The sequence below is a fragment of the Somniosus microcephalus genome, chromosome 15 (genome assembly GCF_052327205.1).
Source record: "Somniosus microcephalus isolate GS21.2 chromosome 15, FLI_Smic_1.0, whole genome shotgun sequence".
Classification (NCBI taxonomy): domain Eukaryota; kingdom Metazoa; phylum Chordata; class Chondrichthyes; order Squaliformes; family Somniosidae; genus Somniosus; species Somniosus microcephalus.
Genome location: NC_141001.1, coordinates 33,253,816 through 33,276,005, shown reverse-complemented (window position 1 = coordinate 33,276,005; position 22,190 = coordinate 33,253,816). Strand labels below are relative to the sequence as shown.

Here is a 22,190-nt window from a genome sequence, read left to right as displayed (position 1 = left end):
TCGTGTTTAACTAATTTGATTGAGTTTTTTGATGAGGTAACAGAGAGGGTTGATGAGGGCAATGAGGTTGACGTGGTGTACATGGATTTCCAAAAGGCGTTCGACAAAGTGCCACATAATAGGCTTGACAGCAAAGTTGAAGCCCATGGAATAAAAGGGACAGTGGCAGCATGGTTACGGAATTGGCTAAGTAACAGGAAACAGGGAGTAGTGGTGAACAGTTGTTTTTCAGACTGGAGGAAGGTACACAGTGGTGTTCCCCAGGGGTCAGTTCTAGGACCACTGCTTTTCTTGATATATATTAATGACTTGAACTTCTGTGTACAGGGCACAATTTCAAAATTTGCAGATGACACAAAACTCGGAAGTATAGTGAACAGTGAGGAGGATAGTGATAGACTTCAGGAAGACATAGACAGGCTGGTGGAATGGGCGGACACGTGAATTTAACGCAAAAAAGTGCCAAATGATACATTTTGGTAGGAAGAACGAGGAGAGGCAATATAAACGAAAGGGTACAATCCTAAAGTGGGTGCATGAACAGAAAGACCTGGGGGTATATGTGCACAAATCATTGAAGGTGGCAGGGCAGGTTGAGTAAGTGCTTAAAGAAGCACATGGGATCCTGAGCTTCATAAATAGAGGTATAGAGTACAAAAGCAAGGAAGTTATGATGAACCTTTATAAAGCACTGATTCGGCCTCAACTGGAGTATTGTGTCCAATTCTGGGCACCACACTTTAGGAAGGATGTGAAGGCCTTAGAGTGGGTGCAGAAAAGATTGACGAGAATGGTTCCAGGGATGAGGGACTTTAGTTACGTGGATAGACTGGTAAAGCTGGGGTTGTTCTCCTTAGAACAGAGAAGGTTGAGAGGAGATTTGATAGAGGTGTTCAAAATCACGAGGTGTCTGGACAGAGTAGATAGAGAGAAACTGTTCCCATTGGCGGAAGGGTCGAGAACCAGAGGGCACACATTTAAGGTGCCGTTGGACATTTTACCAAATTAAAGGCGCTATATAAATACAAGTTGTTGTTGTTGTTGCCCAGAGATAGACACTCTGGGCTAGAAATTCATTATAGCCCAGGAATGGGCGGTATCATTAGAAAAGTTTGAGAATTAGCGCCAGGCGCTAATGCTTTAGACTGCATGCAAAATTCATTCTCACTGCTCAAAGAATAGATTGGGGCACTAATTCAAGTCTTAAAGGTCTAACTCAGTGGCGTTACACTGAAAGGGTGGACCAATATCGGGTGCAGTCTAATCGCAAGTCATCATTGCCACAGGCTTTTCCCAGTACTTAAAGGGGAGGTTCATTGATGCTGCAGCACCTCATTCTCAGCATTACTGGCTGTGCAGCTGCCTCAGCAAGGAGAAGCACAACAAGGAGAAGGAGCCAGAGGACTGAAGCAGCTGTGCTTATAGCAGATCCACCTCAGTCGGGTGGTCAGGGTGATTGAATGCTTCAACAAATGCTACATACCACCATCTGTACCACAAGCTTCACACACTGCCCAAAGCACCACACCCCTGGTGCTCACCCACCGACAATCTCTACCTAACAATACTCACACCCACATCTCACGCCTTGCACACAATGACCCATATTCAACTATGGCGCTAATGGGAGGCGCTAAGGTACCAAATTTTTCCCTCATACTGACTTAAATGGGTTTTACAATATTCTCAGCATTATTATTTTTGTTTTAAATTTAATTTCAAAGGAAACCCTACAGGATAAATTTAAAACAAAAATCCAGAGCACCCAGCAAGGAGCCACATTTGAAGGTAAAGTGCTACAGTCCTAATCTAGAGCTGTCTTTTGTCTCCACTAGTCCTATCACCATCTCGTCTCATTTTGAATATCTCTTAATGTCTCTTCACCCCTCTTTTGTTCTCTCCCAGCCTGGCCTTTTAATCTGTTTCATTTCCTGTGCTTTTTCAGTCTTGACAAAAGGTTTGACCCAAAACGTTGACTCTATTTTCTCTCCACGGATGTTGCCTGGCCTGCTGAGTTTTTCCAGCATTTTCTGTTGTTATTTCGGATTTCCAGCATCTGCAGTATTTTGCTATCGTGCTACAGTGTTGTAGTCCTGCCTCCAACCCCCAGTTCCTTCTGAGCATGGCTTCCCCACTGGGAATGCAAGATCAGAGAATGTATCCTTAAATGCACAGTAATCCTGCAAACATTAACAAATCGACACTTTCCTTCAAAAGGCAGCACGATTATTTTGTTTCAGGCAGTACAGAGACACCTCATTGGAGCCTGGGTCCTGCCTCATTACGTAACTGCAGTGACAGGTGTTCCTTTGGCCTCAGTGTCTCACACAAGAGTCCATCATTAAGCGATGCACCCTGCGTATCACTGCACTACACAGAACTCCAGTGCTTGTTGTCTTTTGTAAGGTACTTGATTTTACGTCTGACCTTAGCCAGCTGGAGTCCTATTGTTTTAAGTGCAATGGTGTGTCTGATGTAACAGAACCAAATCAGCTGAAGCTGTACACAGAGATGTGAGCAGCAGCCTTGGTTCCCAGGGCAAACAATCTCCGAGATAATGGGATGAGTCTATCGTTATGAACAGGCTGCCTGCCTATTGATCACAGCTGAAGCAATGCTCTCGATATAATCGAGGCTCGGAATGGTCTGCCAGCTGTCACTATAGTTACCATCCAGAGATTGCTTCGGTGCCTTTCTGGGAATGCAGTGTCTAGGGTAATGTAACCATAATGGCTTGCCGCATGTTTAACACTAATGCAACACAATTGATATTAGCAACTGCAGTTTTCACTCTCCGGCTGGCATGAGTGAGGGGCTGAGCTGGCTCCAACTGGTGTGATGGTACAAAAGCATAAAAAGAAAGACTTGCATTTATACGGTGCCCTTCACGACCTCAGGATGCCCCAGAGCACTTTACAGCCAATGAAGTACCTTTGAAGTGTAGTCACTTTTGTAAGGTAGTAAACGCAGCAGCCAAATTTGCTCCCACAAACAGCAATGTGATAATGACCAGATAATGTTTCTGTTAGTGAATTTGGTTGAGGGATGAATATTTACATGGGGAGAACTCCCCTGCTCTTCTTTAAAATAGTGCCATGGGATCTTATACGTCCACCTGAGAGAGCAGACGGGGCCTCAGTTTAACGTCTCATCCAAAAGACGGCACCTCCGAAAGTGCAGCACTCCCTCAGTTCCGCAGTGTAATCCTGGATTATGTGCTTAAGTCTCTGGAGTGGGACTTGAACCCACAACCTTCTGACCCACAGGGGAGTGTGCTGCCAACTGAGCCATGGCTGACACCATATTCAGTGCGCTATAGTACAGTACAGTACGGAATCCAAGGTTTGGGGCAATGCCTCCACCATGGAAACAGCCTTTGGCCACAGTTTCAATCACAGACTTCTGGAATAAGTTATCGGGTAAGGCCATTGATGCAAAGCAGTATGGGGGTAATTTTAACCTAACCTGTGGAGTGCAAAATGGGTGGCTGATCCAATCCTGTCGGGTACACGCTGGGCGGGCCAGGTTAATATTACCCCCCATTAGTGGATTGTCTCCGGAGAGAAGGCTGTTGAATAGAATTGAAATCTATTATGAGGGGCATGGGGCTGAGGTCTGGGGCAAAAGTGGAATTGTCCCAGCATGGACAACCTGCCATCCAGTTTCAGCTTGTTGGCCTAATGCCCGCTTGAATTTTTGCACTTTCCTCCTCCCCTCCTGAAGTGATAGAGCTTTAGGAATTTGACACGGAACTCGGGTAAAGTGATTACGGGAAAATGAGATGAAGCCAGGAGAGGTGCACTTTACGACTTAAGTTGCCCGTTTTGATTTTCTTTTCTCTACTTTTCCTTCCCCCTAATTAGATTTTGGCAGGGAGATGGGCATTAGGATGTAACATTAGAAAGGAGAGCACTAAAGTAAGAAATAGTAAGGTATTGGGTGGGTCAAACTAAGAGAGAATACAGGGTGGTCTAAGATGGGTTTACCGTGTATGTATGTGAATGCACGTAGCACAAGTTAAGTGAGCTGCAAGCACAAATAGCCACATGGGAATATGCTATGGCAATAACTGAGACCTGGCTCAAAAAAGGACAGGATTGGGTATTAAATATTCATGGTTATAAAATGTTCAGGACAGATAGGGAAGGAAAGATAGGAGGTGGTCCGGCAGTATTAGTCAAGGAGAATATTACAATGCTGGAGAGAGAGGATGTCCTGGAGGGGTCAAGGACAGAATCTATTTGGTTAGAGTTAAGAAATAATAGAGCTGCCATTACACTACTAGGTGTATTCTATAGACCACCGAATAGTGGGAAAGATATGGAGGAGCAAATTTGCAGAGAAATTACACAGAGGTGCAAGAACTATAGAGTAGTAATAATGGGGAACTTCAACTATCCTAATCTAGACTGGGATCGCAATAGTGTTAAGGGCAGAGAAGGGAAGGAATTTCTGAAGTGTGTTCAGGAGAACTTTCTTGATCAGTATGTTTCCGGTCCAATGAGGGAAGAGGCATTGCTGGATCTGGTTCTGGGGAATGAGGTAGGTCAAGTGGAGCAAGTGTCAGTAGGTGAACATTTAGGGAACAGTGATCATAGTATCATAAAGTTTAGATTAGCTATGGAAATGAACAGGGAGCAAGCTAGAGTAAAACATTTTAACTGGAGGAAGGCCAATTTCAGTGGGATGAGAACGGATCTGGCCTGGGTAAAGTGGAATCAAAGATTGGCAGGCAAAACTGTAATTGAACAATGGGCTGCCTTTAAAGAGGAAATAGTTCAGGTACAGTTAAGGTACATTCCCACTGGGGGGAAAGGCAGGGGTTTCTGGATGATGAAACAGATAGAGAATATGATGAAACAGAAAAAGAGCACGTATGACAGATGTCAGGTTGCAAATGCATCTGAGAATCAGGCTGTTACCGCCGAATTGGAGCCTGAACGGACCCAGTGATATACAGGGTCGACGGATACCCAACTTCGACTTATAGAGCAATAAACTCAGACTACTGTGGACCTTGCTGGAATGTGCGAGTACACTTTTATTTACAGAGCGCTCTGGGAGAAGTGCTACACACCCCCTTGGTGCAATCGCCAGCTTCTCAGCTTTACAATAGCAGCCGCGCTCCTTTTATACAATTTAAAAACAGGAAAGATACCATATTACATTAATTCCTTGGCCAATCTGGTACTTTAGCATCCTTTAACTTTGGCCAATCCGATACCTTAGCAACCCGTAATCACATTCTGTCAAAAACAAGTTGATTATATTATTATACCGTTAGCAAACAACTTAATTATATTACTGTTCTGTACAAGTGACATCACATGTTTGGTGTAAGCAGATCAAGTCAGCTGTCTGTTATGCCAGTGTCTGCAAAATGTCAATGAATGTCAAGTATTTCAGCAGGCACTACGGTGCCATTTTAAAATTTCCTCCAACAGCCCCTCCTTTTGGTTCTGGAGCACGATCCTCTTGCTCCCAGATGACCATCGTTCTTCGTTTCTTCACAAGGTTGGTTTACAACCACTGATTCATCTCATGAGAACCGGCCGTTCCGGCCACGTCATCATACGTTTCTTCTTCTTCACCCATATTTCTGGGCAGGAGGTCGGTGTATTCTTCGACAGAAGCTACTGGCAGCACAGCTTTCACAGCAGTTTGACAGCACATTTTAATGATACTCAATGCACAGCACAGCAGTATACATATCACAACCATGATCAATATAATTTGCATTAGCCAAGCACCCCAGCCTGATCCTCCCAGTAACCAATCAAACCATCCGCCTTCAATATTGGATTGATGGAGCAAAGCTACTTGTTTTTGAATATGGTCCGCTAGGTTGGTAATATTTTCAGAACTGTCTGGGATGTATGTACAGCATTCTGCTCCGATCATGGCACGTGTGCAGCTAGTAGGTAACCTAGTGCCATTCTATTTTGTAGGGCGACAGTTCTTAGGGCTACCATTTCGGCACTCATCTCTCTCAGGGATTCAGCTGTGTCATTGGCTACTCCCTCAATTATGGTTGCCAATAACCATATTTCTTGAGAAGTAAACACTATTCCAGCCGTGGGGAACATAGCTCCTAGTACCACCTGCCAGGTGGGAAGTTCTCTTTTAGTACGACTATGCTTGTGGTGGTCTTTCAAATCCTTTATGTGGTGTATATATGGTACTACATACCCCAAATAGCATGATCTTGCCCAATTCTCTGGTAGCCAGGGGTATGCTCTATGACCGCATATGAAGTATGTCCCATTATAGGCAGTCATTATCTGTCCCGGTTGTTCGGGGTTTATGTTGGCGTGGAAGACGGTAAAACCCATCTGGTTGTCAGTATTTGTTAGCCTGGTCCCATTCCATGGTTTATTATTGGTCAAATTCATCAAATTGGTGGTATTGAACCACCAGCTTTCCATGGAATTTCCTGCATTATATGTGGTAAAATTTTGTACAATGACTTTTCCCCACATCAATTCTGATCCCTTCAGTCTGTTCTGTACCGCACTCCCAACATATCTCCCCGATCGGTTGGCCCTTTCCTGACGTATTGGTAAGAACTAAAAAGGGGGGTTCTTTCGTATAATTATATGTTGGCTTATACCATTCTTTAAAATTTTCTAACAAATATCCTCCCCCCCGGAACTCATTCCTTAGGCTAGTCCATTTCTGTTCCCAGGTTTTTCCGAAGGTGGATAAAGTGGTATTTTTCTGTTTCGTATGATTTCTATTAATTATCCATTCTGCCATATCTGTGAGGTTCAAGGGTATTGGTCGCAAGGGTATCCCTCCTTTCGCATGAGTGGGAGTATGGCTACATATCCAACAGGCATCTATCCCACTCCGTTTGGCATACTTATATGACATATATAAAAACGTATTTACATGCAATCCCCGTTTTCTATGCGGTCCTGTCGCCGCATCTCCCGTGACAATACGTATCAACGCAACTATACACAGTAACTTATACATGTTTTTGATGCAATATTCTTCTTCCAGTTATTGCCGAAGGGGTCTCCCTTTTTTTTCTGTGGAACAGATTCAGAACAGTGGGGGTAATTATTCACGTTCATGTCCTTTATATAACTTCAACTGAGTCCAATGTTTCCATATGCCCTTTCCCCTTATGTCCAGACAGGCACAGGTGTCCCCACTGATTATGATCTCATAGGGTCCGCTCCATTTCGGCGCGAACCCCGGTTTGCCAGGTAGATTTCTTACCATGACCCGCGCTCCGGCGGGGGGAACGTCCAGGAGCGTGTTAAGTTCTAGCTCCTTGTCCCTTTCCCGCTGTTGGTCACGGATATTTTTACGCATCTCCTTTAATTGAGTGCTGAGTTCCAAAACGTATCATTTTAATTTATCTTTTAGAGGACCTACATCGGCCCCACCTGTTATGATGCCTTCGGGTAATTGCATCGCCCTTCCTGTCATTAGTTCATAAGGGGTAAGGCCAGTCGTTCGGTTTGTAGTGGCCCGAAGTTTCATCAGGATGATGGGCAGCACTTCAGTCCATGTTTTTCCCGATGTTTGCATCGCCTTGGCCAATGCATTTTTAAGGGTACGGTTCATCCGTTCCACCATTCCTGAACTTTGTGGGTGATAGGGGATGTGGAACTTCTGTTTTATACCCATTAATTGACATACGGTTTTTATGACACTACCAGTAAAGTGAGTGCCTTGATCGGAGTCGATTTGAAGGGGCACTCCCCATCGGGGAATTACTTCTACTGCTAGGATTCTGGCAACCGTCAGGGCGGTGCAGTTCCGTGTTGGAAAAGCCTCCACCCATCAAGTGAATTGGTCTATGATTACCAGGCAGTATGTTTTACCGTGGGACGGGGGTAGAGGGCCGGTAAAATCGATTTGCAAATGTTCCCATGGGCCTCGCGGCCTGGGTTGATGTCCCATATTAACCTTTATTGGCCTGCCTGGATTGTACTGTGCACACGTAACACACCGGTGGCAGTGTTTAGCAATATCTCTTCCCATCCCTTTCCACCACCATTCTGTACCGAGACTTCCTGTCATTGCCTCTCTTCCCGAGTGAGAGAGCCCGTGGTGAATTTCCAACAGAGTGTTTTGTATGCACTCTGGGGCCATTACCTTATCATCCTTTCGCCAGACGTTATCGCTTCCTCGTATAGCGCCTTGTTTCTCCCACGTACCTTTCTCAACATCTGGTGTGTCCTCATGCAGTTCTTCAATACTTATCTCATCTCCTGGGTTACTTATGCTAGCCACTGGTGTGTCGCTAATCCCCTCTTGTTCTAATGCGAATTGTGCAGCTTTGTCCGCTGCTTGGTTCCCCTGGTGGTTTAACCAATCTGGGCTAGTTCTGTCCGGCTCTCTCTGGTGTGCCTTGATTTTTATTACTGCAACTTGTTGGGGCTTATTACTAGCCTCAAGGAGGGCCTCTACCCTTCTCTGATGTTTTATAGGATTGCCTCCTGTCGTAATGAATCCTCTCCTACCCCAGGCGGTCATATAGTCATGGACTACCCCAAAGGCGTATCTACTATCTGTGTAGGTGTTTACTACTTTATTTTCCGACATCTCCAGTGCCTTAGTGAGTGCCACTGACTCGGCCACTTGGGCTGACAAACACCCGTCGATTCGCCCTGACTCTACTGTTTCCAGTTGGTCATTAACTACGGCCCACCCTGTGCGGGGTAGTCCATCCATATATTTGCGCGACCCATCTACGTAAAGTGTTCCTTCGGCCGTCGCCAGAGGGGTATCCTTTATTCTATCTTCTTCTAAGTTCATATCTACATCCCCACAATTATGAGGTTCTCCGGTTCCTAATATTCCTTCTGCCGGATTGTCCCCCATATCCCTAATGATGGTTACTGCTTTACTCGGAGGGAGGAGGACCGCGTCCCATTTTGCTCGTCTCACATTTGAGACGGATCTCAATTTTCCCGTGTTCAGCATTTCTACCAAGGTGTGTTTGGTGTGAAGGATAATGTTTCCTGTCATCACAATTGGCTCGCTGACCTTTATGGCCCAGGCAGCACAATCTAATGCGGCTATACACCGTGAAAGCCCGGTTACTACAGGTCCTTCTGCAGTGGAGTAGTATGCCACTGGCCTGCGCTTGTCCCCATGATCCTGTGTTACCACTGCGGTATAAAATCCCCCTTCATTATTGCAGTGTATGTGGAAGTCTTTGCACATGTCTGGTAATCCCAATCCTGGGGCTGATATTAATTCTGACTTCAGTTGGATATAAGCTTCCTCCTGCTCTGGGCCCCATTCTATTGAGTCCAGTGCTGGTTTGCCCCCTTTCACTAGCCGCTGTATGGGTTCTGCTATTTTAGCGAACCCTGGGATAAAATTTCTACTATAATTAAAGAGGCCTAATACCTTCCTTACTCCCCTCACTGTTACGGGCCTGGGCATACTCTGGACAGCGTCCTTTCTGTCCGGTGGCATTTCTTTAAGTCCCTGGGAGATAAGGTGTCCCAGATACAATACCTGGGTTTTTCCTATCTGTGCCTTTTTGGGGCTCACCTTTAGGCCAGCCGTCTCCAATGTTTTTAATACTAGGTACAGGGTCGTCTGGTGCCCTTCTTTCGTTTCCGAAGCTATTAGTATGTCATCAAAATACTGGAGAATCGTACTCCCGCTGGGCAGTTCTACCCTTTTTAAGATGTCGCTCATGACTCGGTGAAAGATAGCCGGGCTATTGTGAAACCCCTGTGGGAGCCGGGTCCAGGTATACTGTTTGTCCCCTACCTAAACACAAATTTTTCCTGTGATTCTGGGTCCAAGGGTAAGGCCCAGAATCCGTTGGCTATGTCCGGGACCGTGAAGATTTGGTGTTCTGGGGCTAGACCGTTTAAGATGGTTGAGGGGCTGGCGACGATAGGGTGTAACTTAGGGGTGACCTTGTTGAGGGCAGTGTAATCTATAGTTAACCTATAGCTTCCGTCAGGTTTTCCTACTGGCCATGTAGGGGAATTGGTGGTCCTTGTTGTTTCTCTCAGGATGCCTTTCTCTACAAGTCCTTTTACTATGTCTATGACTGCCTTTCTTGCCTCGGTTTTTATGGGGTACTGGCAGTGTGGCTTATGTTCTGGTCCGGGGATCTTGATAGGGTCAATACCAGCTTTTCCTGTGTCTAGTTTTGTTTCTGCCCAAACTCCGGGGACGGAGGCGCAAATGGCGCCGTAATCACCTGTATCTAATTGCCAGTTTCTTTTGGTTACTGTGGCTACTCCAATCATGCCGGTATTATTTGCGAGTCGTCCTACCTTTGCTATGTGGCCGTCTGTTTTTGGCCACATTAGTTTTCCCTTGCCACAATCGATTAATATTTTGTATTCTTTCATAAGATCATTACCCATTATTGTGCCCTCGTTATTTTTACATACGTAGAATCTCATCGGGATGTAAAGATTGTCTATTTCTACCATTTGGGTGGTACTTAGGAAGGCGGGCACCTTGGTGCCGCTGATCCCTGTTAAATATATCATCTTACTGGTTGTAGGGAGGGGAAGGTCGGTTACGGATATTGACGCTCCCGTGTCCACTAGCATTTCACACTGTCGGCCCCCTACTAGTGCAGACACATAAATCCTACCCTCCTTTTTGCTTTTTACGGGGGCCGCTGGACGTCACTTATTCTGTTGCTGTCGTTTATACTCCTGCCACTCCCTGTAGTCTTCGGCGGACATCGTATTTTGCCCGCTAGTTGGCCTGCCATGTTTGCTATAACAAGTGGCTTCCAAGTGTCCCCTTTTTCCACAATAGTTACATTGTCTCTCATTCTTTTTGCCCTTGCATTCTTTTGCAAAGTGACCCATCTTTCCACAATTATGGCATGGTCCCTTTTTGGGTCTTGCTCCAGTTTCCAATTGGCCGACCGCAGCTATTTTTTCTTGTTTAACTTTTGTCACTATCTCATCCTTCATCCCGTTTCCGTCTATTTCACATGCCCATTCTACCAGGTCATCATAATTTCTTGCGGTCACTACTCCCATTTTTATGATTGTTTGGTGTGCCGGTGATAAGCCGTCCTTAAATGCTTGTATAAATGCCGGATCTGTCCTGACTGCGTTTGGTTGGCCCGAACTTTCCTGGTAAATACTAAATAGTCGCTCGCCATATTCTGAGGCCCCTTCTCCCTTTTGTTGTTTAGACGCTGTAATTTTACTCCAATTAGTGGGGGAGTCACCTAAAACCCGTTGGACTTCAGTTTTAAAGAGAACAAAGGGTGCCTGTTGGGCGTCTACTTCGGCAGTGAGGGCTACTGCATGTGTCCAGCGTCCCCCACTGTAATCCCTTGCGGCTGCGGCGGCGCCCGCACCGGGATCGCCCGCCACAAGTCGCCACCTGTCCACCGGACAGGCTGCCCAAACTAACTGATGGATGTCTCTTAGATGTAACTGATGCCCCACCCAAACGGTGTTGAGTTCTGCCCAAAACGTTGCGTTCAGGCTACGGGTCTGGAGTTTTCCCAGGACTGTCATGATTTGTTGTCTCTCCCCGGGGGTAAAGGGTTTATAACTCGCTGTTGGTGCAGCGGCGGTTCCACCCCGGGTTACTGGGGCCATGTCGACATTTTCGACCTTTTCCTCAAACATGGGAGCCGTTGGATCTAGTGTCTCGTATGGGGGAAGGGAAGTAGTATCCGTCCAACCACTCATTCGTCCGCCCTCACATGTAGCCCTCTTTTCTAAATCCTTAATTACCTTATCTTGGCAAGTTATCTTTGTTTTGAGAGTTTTAATGTCCTGTGTTTTATCTTTAACAATTTTCTTAATTACATTTACTTGTTCTATCAGTCCTGACAATTGGTGTACTAGTAACACGCCCGCCTTTTTAGTTTTATCCTTTTTCTGTTTACTCAGCCAATTTCTCTGAAGTTCTAATGTCTGTGATACGTCCCATCCGTCCTTCTGCATTTTTTAAATTAGTGAATGCCTGTCTGTCATATAAGAATCGATGAGGGAGCCCGGGGGCCCCCTCTTAATCTCCTTACCTGACATCAGTAGTCCACCGACCTTTCCTCTTTGTCTGGAGTCACGTTTTTGAAAGCCCCCCTATTCTTTTCTTCTAAGAATACCCGGGTGTTTTAACGTACTCGAAACGGCGTTCTCAGAGGTCTGGGTTTCTCTGTCTTTCAAGAGTGCCCGGACGTGTAACGTTTTACCCCACTCCACAAGTTCCTAACATCAGTCTGTTAGTCCCGAATAAGACCTGAGGATTAAAATTTTGTCAATACAGATACGAATATAAGTTCATCACAGACAAATGTCAAGTGTAGTCCCACACTCCACTAGTCCACTTACTTATTCTTTGATCACTCGGCGTCCTTATACTTGATCAGAGTACTAAAACACCAGTGACCCTGCTTGCAGCGCCAATTTGTTACCGCCGAATTGGAGCCTGAACGGACCCAGTGATATACAGGGTCGACGTATACCCAACTTCGACTTATAGAGCAATAAACTCAGACTACTGCGGACCTTGCTGGAATGTGCGAGTACACTTTTATTTACAGAGCGCTCTGGGAGAAGTGTTATACACCCCCTTGGTGCAACCGCCAGCTTCTCAGCTTTACAATAGCAGCCGCGCTCCTTTTATACAATTTAAAAACAGGAAAGATACCATATTACATTAATTCCTTGGCCAATCTGGTACTTTAGCATCCTTTAACTTTGGCCAATCCAATACCTTAGCAACCCTTAATCACATTCTGTCAAAAACAAGTTGATTATATTATTATACCGTTAGCAAACAACTTAATTATATTACTGTTCTGTACAAGTGACATCACACGTTTGGTGTAAGCAGATCAAGTCAGCTGTCTGTTATGCCAGTGTCTGCAAAATGTCAATGAATGTCAAGTATTTCAGCAGGCACTACGGTGCCATTTAAAAATTTCCTCCAACAAGGCTATATATAGAAAGGTCAGAGGAGAATTGAAAAGGAAAATAAGAGGGGCAAAGAAAGGGCATGAGAATAGAATGGCAGTCAACATAAAAGGTAATTTAAAAGTCTTCTATAGGCATATAAATAGTAAACGGGTAGTAAGAGGAGGGGTGGGGCCAATTAGGGACCAAAAAGGAGACCTGTGCATGGAGGCAGAGGGTACGGCTGAGGCACTAAACGAGTACTTTGCATCTGCCTTCACACCAAGGAAGAGGATGCTGCCATAGACATAGCAAAAGAGGAGGTAGTAGAGATACTTGATAGGATAAAAATTGATAAAGAGGAGGTATTAGAAAGGTTGGCTGTACTTAAAGTAGATAAATATCCAGGAGCGGATGGGATGCATCCTAGGATGCTGAGGGAATTGAGGGAGGAAATTGCAGAGGTACTGGCCATAATATTCCATTACTTTTAGATACTGGGGTGGTGCCGGAGGACTGGAGAATTGCAAATGTTACACCATTGTTCAAAATAGGGTGTAAAGATAAACCCAGCAACTGCAGGCCAGTCAGTTTAACCTCGGTAGTGGGGAAGCTTTTAGAAACAGTATTCAGGGACAAAATTAACAGTCACTTGGACAAGTGTGGATTAATTAAGGAAAGCCAGCACGGATTTGTTAAAGGCAAATCGTGTTTAACTAATTCATTGAGTTCTTTGAGGTAACAGAGAGGGTTGATGAGGGCAATGCGGTTGATGTGGTGTACATGGACTTCCAAAAGGGGTTCGACAAAGTGTCACATAATAGGCTTGCCAGCAAAGTTGAAGCCCATGGAATAAAAGGGACAATGGCAGCATGGATACAGAATTGGCTAAATGATAGGAAACAGAGTAGTGGTGAACAGTTGTTTATAGGACTGGAGGAACGTATACAGTGGTGTTCCCCAGGGGTCAGTTCTAGGACCACTGCTTTTCTTGATATATATTAATGACTTGGGCATGGGTGTACAGGGCACAATTTCAAAATTTGCAGATGACCTAAAACTTGGAAGTATAGTGAACATTGAGGAGGAGAGTGATAGACTTCAGGAAGACATAGACAGGCTGGTGAAATGGGCGGACACGTGGCAGATGAAATTTAATGCAGAAAAGTGTGAAGTGATACATTTTGGTAGAAGGAATGAGGAGAGGACATATAAACTAAATAGTACAATCCGGAAGGGGGTGCACAAACAGAGAGACCTGAGGGTATGTGCACAAATTGTTGAAGGTGGCAGGGCAGGTTGAGAAAGCGGTTAAAAAAGCATACGGGATCCTGGGCTTCATAAATAGAGGCATAGATTACAAAAGCAAGGAATTTATAATGAACCTTTGTAAAACACTGGTTCTGCCTCAACAGGAGTATTGTGTCCAATTCTGGGCACTGCACTTTAAGAAGGATGTGAAGGCCTTAGAGAGGGTGCAGAAAAGATTTACGAGAATGATTCCAGGGATGAGGGACTTCAGTTACATCGATAGACTGGAGAAGCTGGGGTTGTTCTCCTTGGAGCAGAGGAGATTGAGTGGAGATTTGATAGAGGTGTTCAAAATCATGAGGGGTCTAGACAGAGTAGATAGAGAGAAACTGTTCCCATTGGCGGAAGGGTCGAGAACCAGAGGACACAGATTTAAGGTGATTGGCAAAAGAACGAAAGGCGACATGAGGAAAACGTTTTTTACGCAGCGAGTGGTTAGGATCTGGAATGCACTGCCTGAAAGGTTGGTGGAAGCAGATTCAATCACGGCTTTCAAAAGGGAATTGGATAAATACCTGAAGGAAAGAAATTTGCAGAGCTTCGGGGAAGGGGCGGGGCAGTGGGACTAGCTGAAATGCTCTTGCAGAGAGCTGGCACGGGCTCGACAGGCCGAATGGCCTTCTTCTGCGCTGTAACCATTCTATGATTCTATTTAATTAATTTAATTAATTTTTATATGACTTTGAACTGTACCTTTCACAGTTGTAAGTTTTCATTGATCCGCGCACGCACACGCATGCACACACACACACACACGCACGCACGCACGCACGCACACACACACAAGCACGCACGCACGCACGCGCATGCACGCACGCACACACACACACACACACACACAAGGACACGCACACGCACACACACACGCACACACGCGCACACACACGCACACACACACACAAGTGATTGCCATAATAGCCATTACAGAGACCTGGCTACAAGCTGGGAGCTAAGTATTCCATGTAGGATCTTTAGAAAGGACAGGGAAATTGGGAAAGGAGGAGAAGCAATAATGATAAAAGACACAATTACAGCAGTCGAAAGAAAGGATTTCAGTAAGAGTGATCAGGCAGTGGGAACACTATGGATGGAATGAAGGAACAACAAAGGATGCAATACTCTAGTGGGCGTTGCCTACAGATTACAGATAGTAGTGATGTAGAGGGGGGATGTACAAATATGGACATCAGGGAAGCGTGTAGCAGAAACAATGTGGTTATAATGAGAGACTTTAATTTCCACATAGACTGGAGAAGCAGAACGCTCAAGTAGTAAAGGCAATGAATTTCTAGAATGTTTTCCGGATCATTTTCTAGAACAACAGGTTTTAGAACCGACAAGGGAACAGGCCACACTGGATTCAGTGATGAGTAATAAACCAGAATTAGTTAACAATCTGATGGTAAGGGAATATCTTGGAAATAGTGACCATTATATGACTGAGAGGGAGAAGGGAGTCACAGACCAAGGTTACTAAATTTAAGTAAGGCAAATTGCCAAGGGATGGGAAATAAATTTACCACAGTAAACTGGGCTGAACTGTTAATGGTAAATGTATAAACAGTGGGAAGTATTCAAAGAAGTATTCGGTATGATACAAAACCAGTACATTTCCCTAAAGGCAAAGGCTCCATTTGTGCAGTTCAGCACCCATGGTCAACAAATGAGGTAAGAGACAGTATCGAGCTAAAAGAAAAGGCTTACACAATGTAAGGAAATGTGGAAATTCAGCAGACTGGGAGAGCTATAAAAAAAACAAAGGGATACAAAGAAAGTGACAGGATGTGCAAAAAGGGAATATGACAAAAAAAACTTGCAAAGATATCAAAGCTAACTGATGGTTCCCATTCCACGGTATTAAAAGAAATAGGTGAACACATTGCAGATGCATCGGTCCTAATTTTCAAAAGCTCTCTTGACTCAAGAATTTTGGCTTTATGTTGAAATATTACAAATGCCACTCTATTATGTAAGAAACAAGGAAAAGGTAAACCAGGCAACTACAGACCTGTCAGTTTAATATCAATTGTGGGGAAGTTACTGGAATCTGCCATCAGAGTCAGAGTGACTGAGCACTTGGACAGTGAGTTGAGTCAGTGAGTCAGCACGGATTTGTGATGGGTAGGTCACGTCTGACTAATCTAGTTGAATTTTTTGAGGGTGGTGGATAGGGGAGTGCCTCTAGATGTTGTCTGTATGGACTTCCAGAAGGCATTTGAGAAGGTTCCGCACAAGAGATTATTAATGGAAATGAGAGCACATAATATTGTCAGTAACCTTGCGGCATGGGTTGGATATTGGTTGATGGTGGGCGACAGAGGGCTGGATTTTATCAACCTCAGCAGGTTCGTGGCGGGCGACGTCGGTGGCGGGTCCCGGCCTCGCTGCTGGCTCCGGCCCGCTGTCCAAAATGATTTTCCCTTGATTGGGCTTGTTAAGCGCTCCGAGCGAGTTTCCCGGACAATTGAAGGAAGCGGGTCTGATGACGTCATTCGATGACGCGTCATCAGCCAGTTTCCTTAAAGGGACATTTGTGCTATCAGTGTTCTACTGCATTGAGGTGCTGCAAACACTGACGAGCACTGCACAGAGGTGCAGGGCTGCAGCCAGGCTCTCCCATGACCCCCCTCCATATGCTTATGGAGGGAGTCACAGCACGCAGGGAGGTTCTCTTCCCTTCCCATGGGCGGAAGAGACCTCCCCAGGGGATCAACGCAGCCTGGAGGGCTGGTTGCACAGGAGGGCACAAGCAGGGATGTCGTCAGGAGGACCAGGCTGCAGTGGCACAAACCTTTCAATGATCTCAGTAGATCACGAAATGTTACTGCAAAGCCACACTCGGTCTCATCCTGCTGTGCCACTCATCACATCCCCATCACTCTGCCTTCCCTACCCTACTCCTGCACATCTTTACTCACACGAACTTACCTTGTACCTCCACCCATCCCTCTCTATCTACATTATCACATCCCCATTTCACTAGGCACCCCTCACACTCACCCTCATCCTAGTCCAATCATACCAACTAACAACACACAAGGGTAGGCACTTGGGTGTTTTAGCCAATGTTCATGTGAAGTTTCTGTTAATGTGCTGTCAAACATTGAAATCTTTATTTTCAGCACTTTGCGTTCTTGGATAGATTTGTGTGCACCTTTGGAAGTGGCTTAGTGAGTTGCAGTGAACGGTGAGACATAACGGTACCCCCCACAATGGTGATGAATGTGAAAGGAATGGCTTGGGCTTCATAGGAATGCTTTATGGTGTTGGTTTGGAGTGGTGCCAACCTGGCGCATCATGTGGTGTCCAGGGTGTACAGCGTCAAGTAAAGTAAATCTGGCCATGGTGAGGCCAACCCTGGCAGCAGTGTGGTTGGGTGCTGATGCCCTCTGTCCTGTGCAGCATCAGTTGATTGCGGAGAAGGCTGGTGTTGATGTTGGTGCTGCTGGTGTGCCTGGTGCAGCTGGTGTTGGGACTGATCATGGTGGGATTCTGAGGACCAAGGTGCGAGAGTATAAACCGTACCCATTCTGATGTAATAGCTGGCAGGTGAAGTTGAGATGACAGAAGCAATCTGTCAATAGTGAGAGAGCTTGTTCCAATGAGGTGACACTGGATAGAGAGTTTGCTCCAAACACTTGCAAACTGCATAAAGCTCAATCTGTCTTCCAAATGCAGTAAGCAACAACCTCTGAGCTTGGAAAGTGAACAGCTGTGAGATGGGAGCTTTTATAGCACATTTGCAGCTGTCAAGTAATAAGATGATTCCATGGCCATTCAACTCCCGCCCAGCTTGCCTGACGTGATCCCCGAGCAGCTTAGACCCTGTGGGCGACCTGGTAAACTCTGAAGGTAAGCTGAAATAGTTCTTAATGCTCTGCTAACAAGGTCATAATGACTTGAATTGCCTCCCCCGCCGCTGCGTGCCGGGTCTGGAACAGTACCCATGGATTGGAGGGTAGCTAATGCTACCCCACTATTCAAAAAAGGTGGCAGAGAGAAAACGGGGAATTACTGACATTGGTAGTGGGGAAAATGCTAGAGTCCATTATAAAAGATGTAATAGCAGAGCACTTGGAAAACAGTGACAGGATCGGACAAAGTCAACATGGATTTACAAAAGGTAAATCATGCTTGACTAATCTACTGGAATTTTTTGAGGATGTAACTGGTAGAATAGATAAGGGAGAACCAGTGGATGTGGTGTATTTGGACTTTCAGAAGGCTTTCGATAAGGTCCCGCATAAGAGATTAGCGTGTAAAGTTAAGGCACATGGGATTGGGGGCAAGATATTGACTTGGATAGAGAACTGGTTGGCAGAGAGTTGGAATAAATGGGTCTTTTTCCAAGTGGCAGGCAGTGACTAGTGGGGTACCGCAGGGATCGGTCCTTGGACCCCAGCTATTCACAATATATATTAATGATCTAGACAAGGGAACTAGATGTAATATCTCCAAATTTGCAGATGACACAAAGCTGGGTGGGCGTGTGTGCTGTGAGGAGGATGCCGAGAAACTCCAGGATGATTTGGACAGGTTGGGTGATTGGGCAAAAACATGACAGATGCAGTATAACGTGGATAAATGTGAGGTTATCCACTTTGGTGGCAAAAACAGGAAGGCAGATTATTTTCTGAATGGCAATAGATTGGGAGAAGGGGAAGTGCAACGAGACCTGGGTGTCCTTGTGCACCAGTCGCTGAAGGTAAACATGCAGGTACAGCAGGCGGTTAAGAAGGCAAATGGTATGTTGGCCTTCGTAGCGAGAGGGTTTGAGTACAGGAACAAGGATGTCTTGCTGCAGTTGTACAGGGCCTTGGTGAGACCACATCTTGAGTATTGTGTGCAGTTTTGGTTGCCTTATCTGAGGAAGGATGTTCTTGCCATGGAAGGAGTTCAGCGAAGATTCACCAGGCTGATACCTGGGATGGCAGGAATGACGTATGAGGAGAGATTGGGTCGATTGGGCTTGTACTCGCTGGAGTTTAGAAGAATGAGAGGGGATCTCATTGAAACTTATAAAATTCTGACAGGACTGGACAGACTAGATGCAGGAAGGATGTTCCCGATGGTCGGGGAGCCCAGAACCAGGGGTCACAGTCTAAGGATAAGGGGTAGGCCATTTAGGACAGAAATGAGGAGGAATTTCTTCACCCAGAGAATGGTGAACCTGTGGAATTCTCTACCACAGAAGGCAGTAGAGGCCAATACATTAAATATATTCAAGAAGGAGTTGGATATATTTCTTAAGGCTAATGGGATCAAGGGATATGGGGAGAAAGCAGGGACCGGGTACTGAATTTGGATGATCAGCCATGATCTCATTGAATGGCGGAGCAGGCTCGAGGGGCCGAATGGCCTACTCCTGCTACTATCTTCTATTTACCTATGTTTCTGCTCAGCGCTGACAGACTCGACATTTGGGAAAAGCACGTGGCGGCAGGTTGACAGCGGGGTCCCGACCCACTGTGAAAAAAACATTTTCCCAACCAACCCGCCACCGATCGCGCCCGCTGACCATCCCCTACCCGCCGCCCCCCCCCCCCCCGCAAAATTCCCTCCAGAGTGTAGGGATAAAGGGAACATACTCTGATTGACAAGTGACAGGTGGTGTTCCTCAGACTGTACTGGGGCTAGTCGAAATGTCTTCAACTTGCCATAACTTGTCCAGCTACCTTTAGAACACTTGCAGCAAATCCAGATTCAGCACACAAACTGCCAACTCATTCCAGAGGTTGATGACTTTCTGCGGTAGAAATACTTCCTGACGTCCTGAATCTATGCTTGTACCCTAACTTGTATTGATGTCTCCTATTGCTCCCCTACCAATCTAGCTCAAGCAACCTATTCACATGGACAGAAGCTAAATCCTTCGTTATTTTAAATACTTCACCTCAGTCATATCCCCTCCAAGTTCACTCTTTTCCAAGGTTAAAAAAAGCCTCAGCTCTCTGTGCCTATCCTGATAACTAAGGGCTCTTAAACTAGGATCAACCCAGGGCCTCGTTATCCCCCACCAGGCGAGGGGACCAAAACAGGATGCAGTACTCTAGATATGGCTGGACCAAGGATTGTAAAAAGTACCTCTGGATTTTAAACAATTGTACACGTTAAACCATGGAAGTTGTAATACCGCTGAGTTACTCCTGGTGGCGATGCTGAGTTACTGTATGCCGCTGTTCGGACATCGCCACCATCAGGTCATTCATGATATTGCCGCTGATTCCAGATCATTTTTTATTTCATACCTTACGTCCCCATTATTTTTGGAATCATTCTGGAAACTCAAAGATAGCAGCAATTATTAACATATAGATTATTGGAGGCCCATAATATTTTATATGTATTTTTGTAAGCCAGGTTATGTCTCAAAAATGCTATTAGTAGGTGGTTACTACAGCAGTATTGTATTAAGCGGTTTGGGATGTTTTGATGTGAAAGATGCTTAGTAAATGCAAGTATTACTTTAAACAGCTTGGCTACTGGTATTAGGGTAGTGGAAATGTTGAACTCTTCCCCCCCAAAGGCAGCGGATGCTGGGACAACTGGAGATTTCAAGACTGAGATCGATAGATTTTTGTTCGGCAAGAGTATCAAGGGATATGGATTAAAGGTGGAAAAGTGGATGAAAGTTCATGTGCGGATCAGACATGATCTAATGGAGCGGTGCAGCAGGCCCGAGGGGCTGAATGGCCGACTCCTGTTCCTACGTTCCGCGGTACTGCTAAAACATCATTTTAAAATTATTCACCATTATTTTATTTAATGTTTTTGGAACTCGCAAATTTAGTGCATTTAGAGGGAGCAGGGAGAGAGAATCAGTTTTAGTCAGAAACAAGTTAGCATAAAAATGAACCAAATGCACCTGTGTTGTGGCAACTTTGTTGTGAATTAGAAAGTTGGCAGTGAATAGAAGGAGGAGCTGAACAGGCTGCAAAGGATCGATGAAGCAACAAACCATTGGAAGGACCAGAGGGAGAGAAGAGCTAGGAGGGTGGGATTGAAGGGGCTGGGGATTGAAGGGGCTGGGGATTGAAGGGGCTGGGGATAGAAGGGGCTGGGGATAGAAGGGGCTGGGGATTGAAGGGGCTGGGGATTGAAAGGGCTGGGGATTGAAGGGGCTGGGGATTGAAGGGGCTGGGGATTGAAGTGGCTGGGGATTGAAAGGGCTGGGGATTGAAGGGGCTGGGGATTGAAGGGGCTGGGGATTGAAGGGGCTGGGGATTGAAGGGGCTGGGGATTGAAAGGGCTGGGGATTGAAGGGGCTGGGGATTGAAGGGGCTGGGGATAGAAGGGGCTGGGGATTGAAGGGGCTGGGGATTGAAGGGGCTGGGGATAGAAGGGGCTGGGGATTGAAGGGGAGAGGGGCTGGGGATTGAAGGGGCTGGGGATTGAAGGGGCTGGGGATTGAAGGGGCTGGGGATTGAAAGGGCTGGGGATTGAAGGGGCTGGGGATTGAAGGGGCTGGGGATTGAAGGGGCTGGGGATTGAAGGGGCTGGGGATTGAAGGGGCTGGGGATTGAAAGGGCTGGGGATTGAAGGGGCTGGGGATTGAAGGGGCTGGGGATTGAAGGGGCTGGGGATAGAAGGGGCTGGGGATTGAAGGGGCTGGGGATTGAAGGGGCTGGGGATAGAAGGGGCTGGGGATTGAAGGGGAGAGGGGCTGGGGATTGAAGGGGCTGGGGATTGAAGGGGCTGGGGATAGAAGGGGCTGGGGATTGAAGGGGCTGGGGATTGAAGGGGCTGGGGATTGAAGGGGAGAGGGGCTGGGGATTGAAGGGGAGAGGGGGCTGGGGATTGAAGGGGAGAGGGGCTGGGGATTGAAGGGGAGAGGGGCCGGGGATTGAAGGGGAGAGGGGCTGGGGATTGAAGGGGAGGGGGGCTGGGGATTGAAGGGGAGAGGGGCTGGGGATTGAAGGGGAGAGGGGCTGGGGATTGAAGGGGAGAGGGGCTGGGGATTGAAGGGGAAAGGGGCTGGGGATTGAAGGGGAGAGGGGCTGGGGATTGAAG

The 22,190-nt window shown here is 46.2% G+C and overlaps 1 protein-coding gene across 2 annotated transcripts in view; it reads left to right on the top strand.

The window, feature by feature from the left end:
• The window catches only part of LOC147106616 (potassium voltage-gated channel subfamily KQT member 1), a 932,501-nt gene that overhangs the window by 221,744 nt on the left and 688,567 nt on the right, over positions 1-22,190 (top strand). The window lies entirely within an intron of this gene.